Genomic DNA, 16,962 nt, shown 5'->3' with positions numbered 1-16,962 from the left:
CTGCAAATACATTAATCAGTACCATTGATCAGGCAAGATAATAACAGCTGCCATAAAAGGTAGAAGGAAGTAATGCTTTATTATAATTAAATATTAATATCAATATATAATGTGACTGTGAATTTTATGTGTATATATATGAATTTTATTTATGTGTATATGCTTTTGAATTTTATGAATACACAATGGCTACCAGAGATCCCCTTCTTGAAAGCAAATTAAGAGCTTCAGTATTATTTAAAACTTGAGAAGAAGAGGGTTATGAACTTAAAACTCAGAAAGCTCATCTTCATGATGAAAATTAAATTCCTTTGTGAATAATCGTCTTCTTCTTTTTTTTTTGGCTCATTCACAGGTCTTATTCAGTACATAGGGATGCGGAATGTGTATGAGTGGTGGGTGGTCTTGGGGAGAAGTACCACTCGGTGTCAACTTAATCCAGGTGTAGAAAACCCCGTTTCCCCATTCATCAATCTGTCAACTCAGTGTCTTCCCACTCTCATTAGGGAATCCTCAGTTAAATTCAAGTCAGAGTGGTACCATGAAAGTAGATGTCGGTTTTAGAACATAGGCCCAGAAACTGTGAACTGATATAAATGAGGAACTGCGGAGAGTACATGGCCAGTCTTCAGAAAATCATAATGGAATAAAATATTCCCATGAATGATTTTTTTCATAGAAAAAAATCAGTGACAACTAGATACACCTTAATATGTGTAGCACATACTTAAACTTTAACACGATGGTTCAGAGTGATGTAAATGTTCTCAAAGATAATTTTTGCATCTGTTCACACCCTTTTGACATGGCCCACTGGTGTGAAGAGTGATGCCATCCCCACTGACAGAAACGTAATGACTTCGTACTGGAGCACAAGAAAAAAGAACAAAAAAGATGCCAGATTGTTGGCTGTGCTGTCACTGTTTTCTTTCCCTAACACAGTTGTTGACAGCCAAAATTGAAAACACGCTGAGTTTCCCTCAGCACCTGATGTTGGGAGATACTTCATGTCAGAGGCACAAATCCTGAGATGGGTTAGGAGAGCATGGCAAAGGAAATAGAAGGGCACAGAAACATCTGAGGCCAAGACCACATATCTGTTGCTCTGTTGCCAGGAAAACTAAGTCAACAGTGTTCAAGATTGCTCCTAGATACTCTGTTACAGACCTCAGTCTAGGAATCTCTTCCAATGACTGCTAAATCATGTAGGAGGAACACACTTTCAAGGTAGGAGTACATTTAGATACTAAAGAAATGCTGAGGATTTACTTCTTTGTAAACTGATGACCCTTCCCCCCTCAGAAAGAAGCAGCCATTTTCTTAGAACATGAATGATTCTAGATGTATGAAGACAAAGAAGAGATATATGATCTTTTTGCTGATGTTCACTTGGACTGGGAAGAATATTAATTTATATATTTTTATTTACTTAAGAAACAAATTATAACTTTTGGAAATATTTTGTGGTACATGGTTTCTTAGATTTTGATTAAAAGCATGCAATAAAATAAAATAAGCTCATTATATCTTTATTCTGGGCAGATGAGCAATCTTTTTAGGGAAGGGAATAGAAAAATAACTTCATGGGAACCCACTCCAGTATTCTTGCCTGGAGAATCCCATGGACAGAGGAGCTTGGCGGGCTACAGTCCACAGAGTCGCAGAGTCGGACACGACTGAGCAACCTCACTTTCACTTTCAACGTACTTTATCTGGTATTTACTGTCACAAGGTGGCACCAGGTATGTGTGTGTGTGTGTGTGTGTGTGTGTGTGTGTATACATATATATATATATATATATATATGCTGCCGCTAAGTCACTTCAGTCGTGTCCGACTCTCTGCGACCCCATGGCCCGCAGCCCACCAGGCTCCCCCCGTCCCTGGGATTCTCCAGGCAAGAACACTGGAGTGGGTTGCCATTTCCTTCTCCAATGCATGAAAGTGAAAAATGAAAGTGAAGTCGCTTAGTCGTGTCTGACTCTTAGCGACCCCATGGACTGCAGCCTACCAGGTTCCTCCGTCCATGGGATTTTCCAGGCAAGAGTACTGGAGTGAGGTGCCATTGCCTTCTCCATATATATATGGAATATATATATATATATATATATATATATATATATATATATATATATACACTTTCCAACAAAGCAATAGAAATGAAAATAAGACGGGTTAGAATTGAAGACAAGGTAACAGAAGATAAAATAAAAAGTGCACTACCAGTTCCATGCTCTGAACTTAAGACAAAAGGGGCAATTGTTGTGTTGGCAAGGGAAAATAAGAACTAACTTATGGCAGATAAGTGAGAGTTGTGGAATGGGAAATATTTTTCAGGATCCAAATTTGTCCATTCAAATGGTTTATGGTATTTCTGCTGATACTTTATATATATAGTTCATACATTTAGTAGATATATTTGTTGATATGTGTGTTCTTACTATGAAGAATTTTAAAGCCATATTGAATTTTTAGTAGTGAAAACTCCCCTTTTCCCTATTTTAATACATTCAAAGGTAAACATACATGATACATAACTCTTCCACTTTTCATATAGTTCAAATTCTCTAGAATCTATTTAATTTAAATTCACATACCATTTTACACACCCTCACATTCATTCTAATCCAAATTAACTAAAATGTATCTTTTCAATAGAATAATTTATCTATTAACAGTTTAGAAAAGAAAATGACTCCTAAGGGAATTCACCTTAGATATCATAAGACACACAATTTTATAAGTCAAATATTTACTATAATTATTATATACAATAAGTTAATACTTATAATAAAAATGATTCTTATCTTTTGGAGGTCACCTTTTCTAAAATGTCCAATCCAAAAATACAAAATAAACCAATACAAAAGTAGCATAAGGAAAAAAATAGTTTCAGTTAAAGTGATATGGATGCTAAGTAGCTTCAGCCGTGCCCAGCTCTTTGCGATCCTGGACTGTAGCCCCCCTAGCCTCCTCTGTCCATGAGATTCTCCAGGCAAGAATACTGGAATGGGGTGCCATGCTCTCCTCCAAGGGATCTTCCTGACCAGGGATCAAACCTGGGTCTCTTATATCTCTTGCATTGGCAGGCATGTTCTTTACCACTAGAGCCACCTGGGAAGCCCTCAGATTAAGCAATACAATGGGATAAAATGTATGGTTAAAATTAGAGTGATAAATTAGGAACTTCGAGGTCATTTACTTTTGTAATTAACCTACCCTCACTGGATACAATAAAAATTCATGTTGTTAGACACTTATTCTCCATTAATCCTTTTGTTAACTTCTCTCAGGCTCCTAATCTTACTCTCCAGTAACTGTTCCAAACATTTATTGTGCCTGATAAGCCTTGAATCTGAGGTAGGCAAATTAAATTCCACAGGCCAAATTTGGCCAAACCGCTGTTTTTACATGGCCCTGAAACTAAGAATTACTTTTTACATTTTAAAAGAGTTGGAACAGGGAAAAAAATACTGTCTGTGCTTGAAAATATGCTCCCTGAAAGCTTTGATCATGACTGCTTTAATTCTGACATCTCTATCTGCTTTTTTGCCTTTTCATACTGTTCATTGGGTTCTCAAGGCAAGAATACTGGTGTGGTTTGCCATTCCCTCCAGGAAAGACTGAGGACAGGAATAGAAGGGGGCAAGAGAGGATGAGATTGTCCTTTTTAATTTGATTTGAATCTCCCTGGTTCTTGGTATGACAGATGATTTTTTAAAAATTTTGAATATTGGATGTTTTTATAACATGCTGGGTCTTATTTATTTAAACCTTTTGTTTTAGCTATATTTTTCCATCACCATTCCATCAACGGAAAGTGAGTGTGCTGCCTCAATACTTGCAGGTGAAGGTAGAATTCTGGGGTCCCCACTTGGCCTGAGTATGTTGATGGGAATTCCGGTTTCCCACATTTTCTCAATTGATACCAAGGTAGGGAATGCCTTGTTCAAGAGTGAAGGTCTTGACCCACCACTAGGCTTCCTATGACTCTGCCTCAGATGGAAGGAGGGCTACAGAGAAACCTTATTATTGTCAGGTGTGACTAGAAGTCCAGGCTACCCATGAGGTTTCTGATACCCTAAAATCTCCCCATTTCTCTCCAGCCCCAGGCCCTGGAAACCACCATTCAACTCTGTACCTATGAGTTCAGCTTCTTTTTTTTAGATTCCATGATACTATGATTTCACAGATAGAAATAGATACTGTGAAATCAATACTATTTCACAGATACTATGAATTCATATAATATTTGTCTTTCTCTGACTGACATATTTCATTTAGTATAATGCCCCTGAGGTCCATCCATACTATCACAAATGTCAGGATTTCCTTTTATTTCTCATGACTAAATAATATTCCATTCAGTTCAGTTCAGTTCAGTCCCTCACTAGTGTCTGACTCTTTGTGACCCTATGAATCACAGCACGCCAGGCCTTCCTGTCCTTCACCAACTCCCGGAGTCTACTCAAACTCGTGTCCATCTAGTCGGTGATGCCATCCAGCCATCTCATACTTTGTCGTCCCCTTCTCCTCCTGCCCCCAATCCCTCCCAGCGTCAGGGTCTTTTCCAATGAGTCAATGGGCATATGTATATATATATATATATATATATATATATATATATATGTGTGTGTGTGTGTGTGTGTGTGTGTGTCTGTATACATATACATATATATATATATATATATATATATATATATATATATATATAATATCTATAACACATCATCCTTGTATGGGCACTGAAGTTTCTTCCATACTTGCTTATTGTGAACAATGCTGCAAGGAATATGGGAGTGCAGACATCTCTGAGACCTGGATTTCATTTCCTTTGGATATATACCTGGAAATGAGATTTCAAGATCACATACTTCTGTTTTAATTTTTTGAGAAACTTCCACCTGTTTTCTGCAAATGGCTGTGCCAGTTTACATGCCCATCAATAGTGGAAACAGATCCCCTTTCCTCCACATCTTCTCCAACACTTATTGCTTGTATTTTTGCTAATAAATCCTAACAGGTGTGAGGTGATATCCCATTGTGATCTTTTTTTAAAAGAATAACTGGGAGTATATTTTGCTTAAAATTAATTTTTATTGGAATATAGTTGCTTTACAATGCTGTGCTTTTTTCTACTCTACTCACCATGGTCTTTATTTGCATTTTCCTGATGATTAGTAATATTGATCATTTTTTCATGTATCCTTTGGCCATTAGAATGTCTTCTTTGAACAAATGTCTATTCAGTTCTTTGCCTCACCATTTTTAAAAATTAAATTGTTCTTTTTAGGATAGATCTGCTATTCTAAATCCTTCATCTGCAGATCTATCGATTTCCCCTTCATTTTTGGAGTACATGTTGCTGAGTAGAAGATTCTGGGTGAACCGTTTTTATTCTTCAACCCTTAAGGAAAGGTTTTTTTTCTATTAAACTGCTCAAGTATTTTTTGTTGTTGTTGTTTGTTTTAATTGAAGGATAATTGTTTTACAATGTTGTGTTAGTTTCTGCTGTACAATGAAGTGAATCAGCTATGTGTATGCATATATCCCCTCCCTCTTGAGCCTGTTTCCAGCCCCTCGCCTCACCCCACCCCTCTAGGTCATCAGAAAGCACCACGTTGAGCTCCCTGTGCTCTATAGCAGCTTCCCACTAGCTATCTATTTCACATATAGTAGTGTTAGTCCTAGTCTCCCAGTTTGTCCCACCCTCGTCTTCCCTCCCTTTGTCCATGTGTCCTCCTCTACATCCCTGTCTCTATTCCTACCATGCAAATAGGTTCATCTGTAATGGTTTTCTAGATCAGTTAGGCTATACACTTTTTATTAATCAATATTTTCAGAGAATATTAAATTTTTATCCCTACCATCTCCCCCACTATACAAATATTTTCTTTCTCTCACCTTACCACATTCCATCACTCCCACTCCCTCCAATAAATATTCACAAAGTTTTTATTTCCACACATTTGAATATAGTAGCTAGTAGCTACTGGTCACAAGTGTCTACTGAGTGCTTGAAGTGTGGGTAGTCTGAACTGTGAAGTATAATAAATGTAAGATATACACTGAATTTCAAGGACTTAATTTAAAAATAGAATGTGAAATATAGCATTAATATTTTTAAAACACCAAGTCAAATGTTCCAAGCCATTGCTTTTCAGAGAGATGTAACAGGCTTTTTCTTCCTCTCTCCTTTCCTTCTTCCATTCTTTCCAACTTTAAAAATCTAAACTCGTAAAGCAGTTGTAAGAAATAATACAGATAGCAGCTATATACCCTTTATCAAGATTCTCATAATGGTAACATCTTAATAAACTACAGCATCATATCCTAATTAGGACATTGACTTTGATACAGTCTAAATACTGTACCATCATGATTTTTCCCTTTTATAACCACACTTACTTCTCTTCCCAGAGGCCTCCAACTTAATTCCTGTCCACTACTAGTATGTTTTATATTCCTGTAATTTGTCATTTCAAGAGCATTGTGTAAATAGAATGATATATTATGTAATGTTTTTGAGATTGGCTTTTCTCACTCAGCCTAATTCTCTGGGATTTCTCCTAGGTTGTTGGGAGTATCACTGACTCATTTCTTTGATTATTAAGCAATATTCCATGCTATGCATATATCAGTTCATTTAATCATTTTCTCATCCCACTACATCTGATTTATTTTCAAGATTTATTGTTACTGTAAAGCTGCTATAAACACTTTTGAGCAGGTTTTGGGTGAACATAAGTCTTCAGTTCTCTGGGATAAATGTTCAGAAGCATAATCACTGTGCTCTATGGAAAGTGCAAACTTGGTTTAAAAAACAAAATCTATCTGTTTTTAGGAGGAATAATACCTCTTTACATTCACAACAGCAAGCTGTAAGTTATCCACTTTCTCTACATCCTCAACAGCAGTTAAAGTTGTCATGATTTTTAATTTTTGCCATACTGATAGGTGTACAATGCTATCTACTTGTGGTTCTAATTTGCATTTCCCAAATGGTTAATGATATAGAACATCTTTTCCTGTGCTAATTTGCCATCTGTTTATCCTCATAAGTAAAATGTTTGTCTTCTGCTCATTTTCAAGTTGAATTGTTTTTCACTATTGAGTTTTGAGAATTCTTTATGTGTTTTAGATACCAGTGTGTTGTTAGATATGTGTTTTGCAAATATTTTCTCCTACTCTGTAGCTTGTCTTTTCATCTTCTTAACATCAACTTTTGAAGAAAAAAATTTTAAACTTTGATGCAGTCCAACCTACCAGTTTTTCCTTTTGTGGATAGTGTTTTTGGTATCAAATCTCTTTGCTTACCCCTAGACTTTATCCCATATTGTTTTGAAAACTTCTATAATTTTATGTCTTTTGTTTAAGTCCATAATCCATCCTAAGTTAAGTTTTGAATAAGGTGAGAGACTTACACTTAGGTGATGACTATTGATTACATGGTTGATGATGACTGATTTTTGTCCCTAGGTTGTTTGGTGCAAATTTCTGCATCTTCTTGTTGGATTGACCCTTTAATCATTATATTATGGCATTCTTTGTGTGCTCAGTTGCTCAGTCATGTCTGACTCTTTGTGACCCCCATGGACTGAAGCCAACCAGGCTTCTTTGTCCATAGAGATTCTCCAGGCAATAATACTGGAGTGGGTTGCCATGCTCTCCTGCAGGGGATCTTCAAAACCCGGGGATGGAACCTGAACCTCCCACATTGCAGGCGAATTCTTAACCATCTGAACTGCTAGGGAAGCCCATATGTCCCTCTTTATCTCTGGTCATTTTATTTGCTCTGAGGGTTACTTATCTGATATAATATACCCACTTCTACTTTCCTTTCATTTTTTTGTGATATATCTTTCTCCATGCTTTCAAATCACCTATATCATTATATTTGAAGTGAATTCCTTGTGGACAGACCATATTCCCCTCTTCCAATTTCTGTCTTTTAATTGCTGTGTTAAACCATCTGCATTTAGTGATCTATTAGAGCTTGTATGTCACTTAATTTTTCTGTCTTTTATTTTTTCCTTTACGCATTTTTATGTTTTTATTTTTCATTTTCCTGTCTTCCTATAGGTTACATGAATATATGGGAATTTCACTTTTATTTAGCCATAGTGTTTGTGGTTTTTCTAGGTACTGCATTATTTATACACATAATTTAACTACTGAGGCCATCATTTTACCACTGTGAGTAAGGTATAGAAAGTTTATTTCATTTTACATACCTTCATTCCCTGCCCCTCTCTTAGAATATAATTGCTCCAAATCTTTCCTATTCAATATATTTATAACAGCATCATTCAATGTTAAAAATTTGCTTCCACTGCCAAATATAATATGTCAATAGAAAGAAATCCTTGTCTATTTATTCTAATTTTTAATTAGTATATGTTTTCTTCCATTCTGACTTTCCAATACACCTTGTATTTAAAAACAATCATTTTCTTTCTTTTTAGATGACTTCTTTCTTAAGCAATACTTTGACAAGTGTGTGTGGACATGGTTTTGGGGGTGACTTGGAGAGTGAAAGGCAAAGGATGAATGAAGCTGATCATTATATGTAAGTAACTCTTTAAATTCTAGTGTGAAAAGAAGAGCCCCAAATAGGACAACAACTAGAATGAAGGACGGTGAGCTTTTAAGGCAGTTTTGTTTGTTTTTAAAATGGTAGAATGTGTATCTATTGATAGAAATGAAACATTACAGAAGCTGGGGATAAAGTGTATAAAAGAAAATATTGGGACTTCACATCACAATTGCAACTATATCTTAGAGCCCTCACACCACAAGTAGAGAGTAGCCCCTGCTCTTCACAACTAGAAACAGCCCATGTGCAATAATGAAGAGCCTATGCACCTTATCAAAGGCCCAGTGCAGCCAAAAAAAAAAATTCTAAATAGTAAAGAAAATATTAAATGAAGGCTTTAAATACATGACAAAGTAGGAGAAATCTAATTTTAAGCATTAAAAGTACATGTCTTCGGCAAGAGAGATCTTTTCCTTGCTTTGACAGGAAGGGACAGAGTAGATAAATAGTATATGAAATCCCTTTTATATGGAAGATAAAAATACGGTACCAATGAACTTATTTACAGAACAGACATAGGCTCACAGACATAGAAAACAAACTTATGGTTTTGAAAGGGGAAATGGAGATAAATTGGGAGTGTAAGGTTAACAGGTGCCCCTGTCATATATGAAACAGATAAACAACAAATATATGAGATATATAAACAACAAGAATTTACTGTATAGCACAAGGAACTACATTCAACATTTTATGAAAAACTATAATGGAAAATAATCCAAAATATAGATATACATGTATATGTATAACTGAATCACTTGCTGTACACCTAAAGCTAACATAATATTATAAATCAGCTATACCCCCCAAAATAAGATAGGAGGGATATTTGGGTATCTCATGATGGGAGAATACACAGTTTTCCAACTGTCATACTTTTTTTTCCTCAACAAGAAATAAGACAATTTACTTTGTGAAAGGAAGGTCAAAGGAGAAAATTTATTATAAGTTCTGATAGAAAGACGTGAAATGGGGCAAACAGATAAATGGAGATGAAGTTGTTTCAGAAACACAGTAAGAGACTCAAAATGTTGAGGGCCAATTTTCACTTTAAAACTTTTGGGAAAATTTACTAACTATGATTTCTCAATTTTGTAGTTAAAGATCTTTATATTTTTTAAACTTATTTTTATTGTATGGTTTTCTTGTATATCCTGACTCTTTCTTGCTCAAGGAATTTTAGGCTACATAGGGGAGATATGAAAATATTAAGTGGAATCCTTAATTAAATATTCAAGCTTGCTTGCATTTTTACATTTGCAACATATATAAGTAAGTAGCAAAATATATGAATGTGGATTGTTTTAAAATGTTCACTTGACTTGAGATTATTGCAGCATCTGGTTTATGGTTCACCAACAATATTAATAAGAAAGTAAATACAATATGCTACTTTGAGCTATAAATCATATTTATTCATCCTCTAAGGGCTTATAAACCCTTGTGTGCATAATATCTTATTGTCATAAATTCTCCTTACTCAGGGAGGTAGTAATATGTAGTTGTACTTTTTTAAAATTCTGGCTTCAATGTAGTAAGTTTGTTGTTTTAAGATCTTGCTTGACCACCTACAACATGTGTTTGTAAATCCCTATATACAGCTTTGTATTTTTCATGAGGGTTTCTATTCCAATAAGAACAGCTGGTGAAATTAAAGTTACTGTCCTAAATTTCAATTAGAAGCCATTGGTGTAAAGCTATTTTCAGGATCATTTGCTTGGCTCTGGAATAAACTCCTTTTAGTTGTTAGAAATGTAATCTCACTTTGCTAATGTTTAGCTCAAGAATGGATATCAAGAAGCTCTGAAAAGTCAATGAAATGTCTATAGTAGATTTTTAAAATTAGTTTGGCCTGGGCATCAATAACTTTGGTGGCATTATTTGTTAAAATATATATTTTTAATTTTTGCAATTATTTGTTTATTCACTTTTGTTTGCAATGAGGAGTTTTCCTTTCAATTTTCAAAGAAAGGATCTCATTGAAGTTTATAAAGGATTCCAGAGTTTAAAAACCCTATAGTCATCTGTTCTAACTCCATCAATTTACAAATAAAATCCTGAGGAAATACACATAATATGTGCCAATTGAAAATACTGCAAAGTGATATAGACCCCTGTTCATCTTGGATATCTGCCTTTTCCAATAGAGTACTATTCCTTTTATTTTCTGATTTGACTATACTGATCAATTGTACATTCTTATAGTAGAAGGGGCTGTAAGAAAACAGAATAACTTTCCGATTCCAAAATTGAGCGTCATGTGTTGGGGTTTTGAGATTTCATCAGATTAACACCTTTGAAATTGAATGACTCATTGAAAGACTGGTTAGGAATGAAAAGAGCAATTCATGATAATAAAAGTATTTGGAAAATGTGACTTAGGTATGCTTATCTTCAGATTAAAATTATTCTCTAGTCACTGATCAATCCACTTTGGTGACCATAGTCTGTAAAAATTAGAGCATGGAATTGCAGAACTGTTTGCAGAAGACAGATCCTAAAGCGAATCAGAAATGAAGTGAAGTCGCTCAGTCATATCTGACTCTTTGCAATCCCATGGGCTGTAGCCTACCAGGATCCTCTGTCCATAGGATTTTCCAGGCAAAAGTGCTGGAGTGGGTTGCCATCAGAAGGGCTTGAAAATTAACTCTCTATCAATTGTACCAAATTCATTCATCAAATAATTTATTTCTTACTCACAGGAAGTGAGAGAAGAGGTGTGGCAATGCCAGAGGTAATGTAATAATAGAAGCTCCTCTTTATGCAAAAGCAAGAAGCAGAAAAAAAGATAAAAACATTAGACAGTAGGAAAAAATTGTATTATCAATTGAGCCCCTCTAAATCCTTAGTACAGTATTGTACTAAGCATAATTGTGGCTATGATATGAATATTTTGGTGGTATAATGAAGCCAATATAGGAACTTTGAATTAAACACATCCCACTATCTTCTAAAAATACTGAAGATGGTAGAAAAAAATACACAAAAGCAAAATTAAGCCAGAAATCTAAATTAAGTAGGAGAAAATTCTAGTACCTTTAACAGATATTAAACAGGGTTCACAATTATCAAAGAGATATTTGAAAGAAGGAAATAGAAATTATCAATTTGTCTGTTTAATGCTATCATAAGGTCACAAGGCAAAAAAAAAAAAAAAAAGAAAAATGAAAAAAATTCGGTAAAGTGAGAAAGACATACCATATCTTCCCTACTCAGTCTCACTACTCAAAAGACTCAAGTTCTGTAACAGAAAATTGGACCTATCCCTCTCATGATATTCAAAGGAGACAAAGGAAGTAGGGATGCACTTATTTAGCTGTGATGTCCATCATTCATGAAAAATAGAGGTAGTAATGAAAAAGAAAGGTACAACTGTTTCAGCAAAGGTTGCTGCAAAGTTTTGTTCATGTTCTCCATCAGTTCAAATTGCTTAATAACAATACAGATAAAATCTGAGACACCATTATCTTCTTGTGTGTGAGGAGTAAAGGCTTCTGAAAACTTGAAGTTTGAATGGAAGTTTTAGACATCAATCTGATATCCGGCTCAACTAGTACTGTTCAATTTAAAGCCATGTGGAGCATCAGGGAAGGGCAATCCATTCAGAAAAGTCATCAGAGAACTTTGAAGTGGACCCGTATCGACCACTGGAAGATGTTGGTTAAGGAAACAAATCAAACATGAGACATATGCTTGCTGAACACATTTCAAAGTAAAGGCAAATGAAGGAAGGACAGGAAAGATATACAGAAGAATAGCATACACCTAAAAAAAAAAAATGTATTGATCAATGCGGAAGAAAATTTCACAAATTGTTAGTTTCAGCCATAAAATGTGAGAACAATTGATCTCTATGAAACAGGATTATATAGCCTTAAGAACAATGTTCAGTTAACAAAACAGAATAAAAGGCAGAAAGAGTACAGATGAAAATGAAAATACAAGAAAAATGAGGAAGGTTGACAAGTTTACATGGGAGCAAAATTTGTACTGTGTAACACTGATTCAGTGACATGGACAAGAGATCTGATTGTCCTCAGGAAAAGGCCAAAGAATAAAAGCTATGAGATGTGAGATATTAATAGAGATGACAGATAATAAAGAATCAGTAAATCTCAAACTAGCTTTCTTGAAAAAGAGAACAAGTAGAGCAGAAGCAACCGTTATATTAAAGAGAAAACTTCGGAGGGGAAGAAAAACCAGTGTGTGTGTAGAAAGAAAGTGGTTGCCACATACATGGCAAAATATAATATTTTCTAAATTGAGCCTGTAAGGCTTTAAGAAAAGGTATTAGAAGTTAAGAATAATATTTCTACTCAGTAATAAAAGGTTTACTCAGAGATTTACCTAAGTTTCTTTACTTGGAGTCTACACACTTTCTACAGTGAAAAATTCCAGTGCAAAGTGTTCTAAAGTAAAGTATTCTCTGTCTAAAACCCAAAGAAGATGTAAAAATCACTAAGAAAGATTACATATGGTAAAAATATATGTTTTAATTAATTTTAAATATGTTAATGATATCACTATTATTATATTAAGATACATATTCAATTCATAGAAAACTTTAAACAACTTAATATGTAGTTCTTTATGAATACCATTGGAGTATGAACATGGCACCCTTCAAAATACTTCTCAAATAGTATTCAAATTATTTAAATTAAATTAAAATTATAATTGTAGATAAAATAAGTGCATATATTTGTGAGTAATACTATTTTTCTGTCCAATTTTCAGTTACATTAGGTCACTTATTTTTTTTGTTTTTCTGCTTTTACAAGCAAGCCTGGCTCATAGGCATGTAACCAATTCAGTCATATAGGATTCAATGGTCTGCCATTGGCAACTTACAATTCTTAATAAATTTGGAACAAAAGCCCTTGTATTTTTATTGTGTACTGGACCTTGTAAATTACCAGATCAGTGCTGGTGCCACTCAGAGTCTTCTTTACTAAATGTTTACTTCACTTCTCCTCTCCAACTATCTTCCTTTCTATCTTCTCCATTCTATCTTCCTTTTCTTTTTTTTTTTCTTTAATAATTACCATAAATATTTGGGTGAAGAATATTTCAAACAACTGGAAAACTATAGTAAATGATAAAACGAACACTTAAGTACTCTTACCCGTGCAAGTGTCAAATGAAAGGAACCATAAAGAACTTGCCAAAGTAGGTAGAAGGGTATTAAAGTGCATTTAATAAGAGAGTCTTGGCTTCCCCAGTGGATCAGGGATAAAGAATCTGCCTATACTGCAGGAGACGCAGGTTCAATCCCTGGGACAGGAAGATCCTCTGGAAGAGGGCATTGTAACCTACTCCAGTAATCTTGTCTGGAGAATCCCATGGACAGAGGAAACTAGTGGGCTGCAGTCCATGGAGTCACAGAGAGTTTCACCATGACAGGTGAAATTAGGAGATATACACAGCTTTGAAGAAATCCTCACACTGGAAGGGAAGCTCTCCCCATGTCCACTCCAGGGAGGGTGTGAGGAGATTAGTTAGAGAGTTTGACTGTGTCCATGGCACTTAGAAGACGTCCATGTATGTGAATGGAGAAAGGTGATAGACTGGCTTGAGCAGCTTCCTGACCTGAAGCAAAGAAGGCTGTCCTGAGAAAGTGACCCTTAGGGTAAGATTAGGGGTTTCTCTGTGTCCTTGGTGATTCTGTAAAATAATTATACCTCAAGTTTTCCTGTCAGTGGTAAGACTACTTAACAAACAAAACACATAATCTCGGAAAGTCATCAAGGGATACAGAAGGAAGGATGGGGTTCTTGGAGGGAGAAGATCATCTCACAGATGGCAGGGAGCTTAGCACAGAGATGTCTCTGTTCTAATGTGCTAAGTCATTTCAGTCATGTCCAACTCTTTTGTGACACCATGAACTGTAGCCCACCAGGCTCCTCTTTCCATGGGATTCTCCAGACAAGAATACAGGAGTGGTTTGCCATTCCCTTGTCCAGGAGATCTTCCCAACCCAGGGACTGAATTCCCATCTCATATCTCCTGCATTGGTAGCTGGGTTCTTTACCACTAGCACCACCTGGGAAGCCATGAGGAATCCATAAATTTGCTCCATCCTTTGGTAAATATTTGACTATCTCTGCAAATGTCTTCCTAATGTCACATTTTTTGTAAGTGAACAGTGATCAGAAATGCTATATTTTCTTATTTATATTTTTCTGTATCCCTAAGTCCTATTTCAAGTAGGTTTGTTTTTTTTTTTCCTTTCCTCAAGAGTTTAGAAGGGAAAGGATCCTTTGACATCTCAGCCTCTGACTTCAAGCTCTCATTTCCCCTCCCATGGAACAAAATAGTAATTTTACTCTGCAGTACTCAGCGTCCAGCAGCAAATGTCTAACCCAGGTCCCAGGACACTCTCATTTATTACACATGTGTGGCAAGGGGAAAAACAGAATACCCAAATTGCAGAATACAAGACAGGAAGGAAGGAAATACAAAGACCAGGGCATAGATGGATTTCAAGTGTACTGCCTTTATTGTCTGAAAACCATACTATTTTTAAAGAAAGTCTCCTGAAGCAGACAATCAAAAGTCAAGACTATGCTTTCTAGCTTGGGCACATGACTGTGTTCTCAAGACTTGGGAGTCACTGCCTCTCTCCCCTCCAAATGGCTGTGTGGCAATTATGATGTATGTTTCCATGTTGTCTCTTTTTTTCTCCTGAGAAGTTATATCTGACTTTATATCATCAGTCTATTTCTTGGAATCCTTCCCACCTTTTTCTCTCTCCATCACTCTTTTCCATCTATTAGTTTCACTACTATGCTTCTGTTATAGGTCTTTAGGCTTCTTTTCTAATATTTGAAAGTGGAAGTGAAGTCACTTAGTCCTGTCTGACTCTTTGCGACCTCGTGGACTGTAGCCCACAAGGCTCATCCGTCCATGGGATTCTCCAGACAAGAATACTGGAGTGGGTTGCCATTTCTTTCTCTGATATTTGAAGGTTCTAAAATTTTAAGACAGTTATGGTTTTTCCAGTAGTCATGTATGGATGTGAGAGTTGGACTGTGAAGAAGGCTAAGCACTGAAGAATTGATGCTTTTGAACTGTGGTGTTGGAGAAGAATTTTGAGAGTCCCTCGGACTGCAAGGAGATGCAACCAGTCCATTCTGAAGGAGATCAACCCTGGGATTTCTTTGGAAGGAATGATGCTAATGTTGAAACTCCAGTACTTTGGCCACCTCATGCGAAGAGTTGACTAATTGGAAAACACTCTGATGCTGGGAGGAATTGGGGGCAGGAGGAGAAGGGGACGACAGAGGATGAGATGGCTGGATGGCATCACCGACTCGATGGACGTGAGTCTGAGTGAACTCCGGGAGTTTGTGATGGACAGGGAGGCCTGGCGTGCTGCAGTTCATGGGGCCGCAAAGAGTCAGACATAACTGAGAGACTGAACCGAACTGAACTGATACATATAATAGGACTTCCTTATAGCTCACTCGGTAAAGAATCTGCCTGCAATACAGGAGAACTGGTTCAATTCCTGGGCAGGGAAGATCCTCTGGAGAAGGAAATGATAACCCACTCCACTATTCTCGCCTGGAGAATCCCATGGACAGAGGAGCCTGGCTGGCTACAGTCCATGGGATCGCAAGAGTTGGACACGACTTAATGACCAAACCACCACAACGCATATGATAGTGATTGATGATAAGTCAGTTCATTAAATCCTAAAGGATCAAAGTAAAATATCAAGATTCTAAGTCCAGTGATTTAACATTTATTGGAGGGGATGCCTGTATGAACAGAGCTGAAGTAAGGCTGTTTTATTTTATTATTGTTTGTGTCTTGTTTGTTTTTCTGAATTGGGTATTCAAGGTTAAAGTTTTCTTTTTTTTAATTTATCACTTTATTTTATTTTTATTTTTTTTTAATTTTTACTTTATTTTACTTTACAATACTGTATTGGTTTTGCCATACATTGACACGAATCCACCACGGGTGTATACAAGCTCCCAATCCTGAATCCCCCTCCCACCTCCCACCCTATATCATCACTCTGGATCATCCCCATGCACTAGCCCCAAGCATCCAGTATCCTGTATCAAACATAGACTGGCAATTCGTTTCTTACATGATAGTATACATGTTTCAATGCCATTCTCCCCAATCATCCCACCCTCCCCCTCTCCCTCTCCCTCAGAGTCCAAAAGTCCGTTCTATACATCTGTGTCTCTTTTGCTGACTTGCATACAGGGTCATCATTACCATCTTTCTAAATTCCGTATATATGTGTTAATATACTGCATTGGTGTTTTTCTTTCTGGCTTACTTCACTCTGTATAATCGGCTCCAGTTTCATCCACCTCATTAGAACTGATTCAAATGTATTCTTTTTA

This window comes from Budorcas taxicolor, chromosome 12 (genome assembly GCF_023091745.1).
Source record: "Budorcas taxicolor isolate Tak-1 chromosome 12, Takin1.1, whole genome shotgun sequence".
NCBI lineage: Eukaryota > Metazoa > Chordata > Mammalia > Artiodactyla > Bovidae > Budorcas > Budorcas taxicolor.
This window is presented reverse-complemented; position numbering follows the sequence as displayed.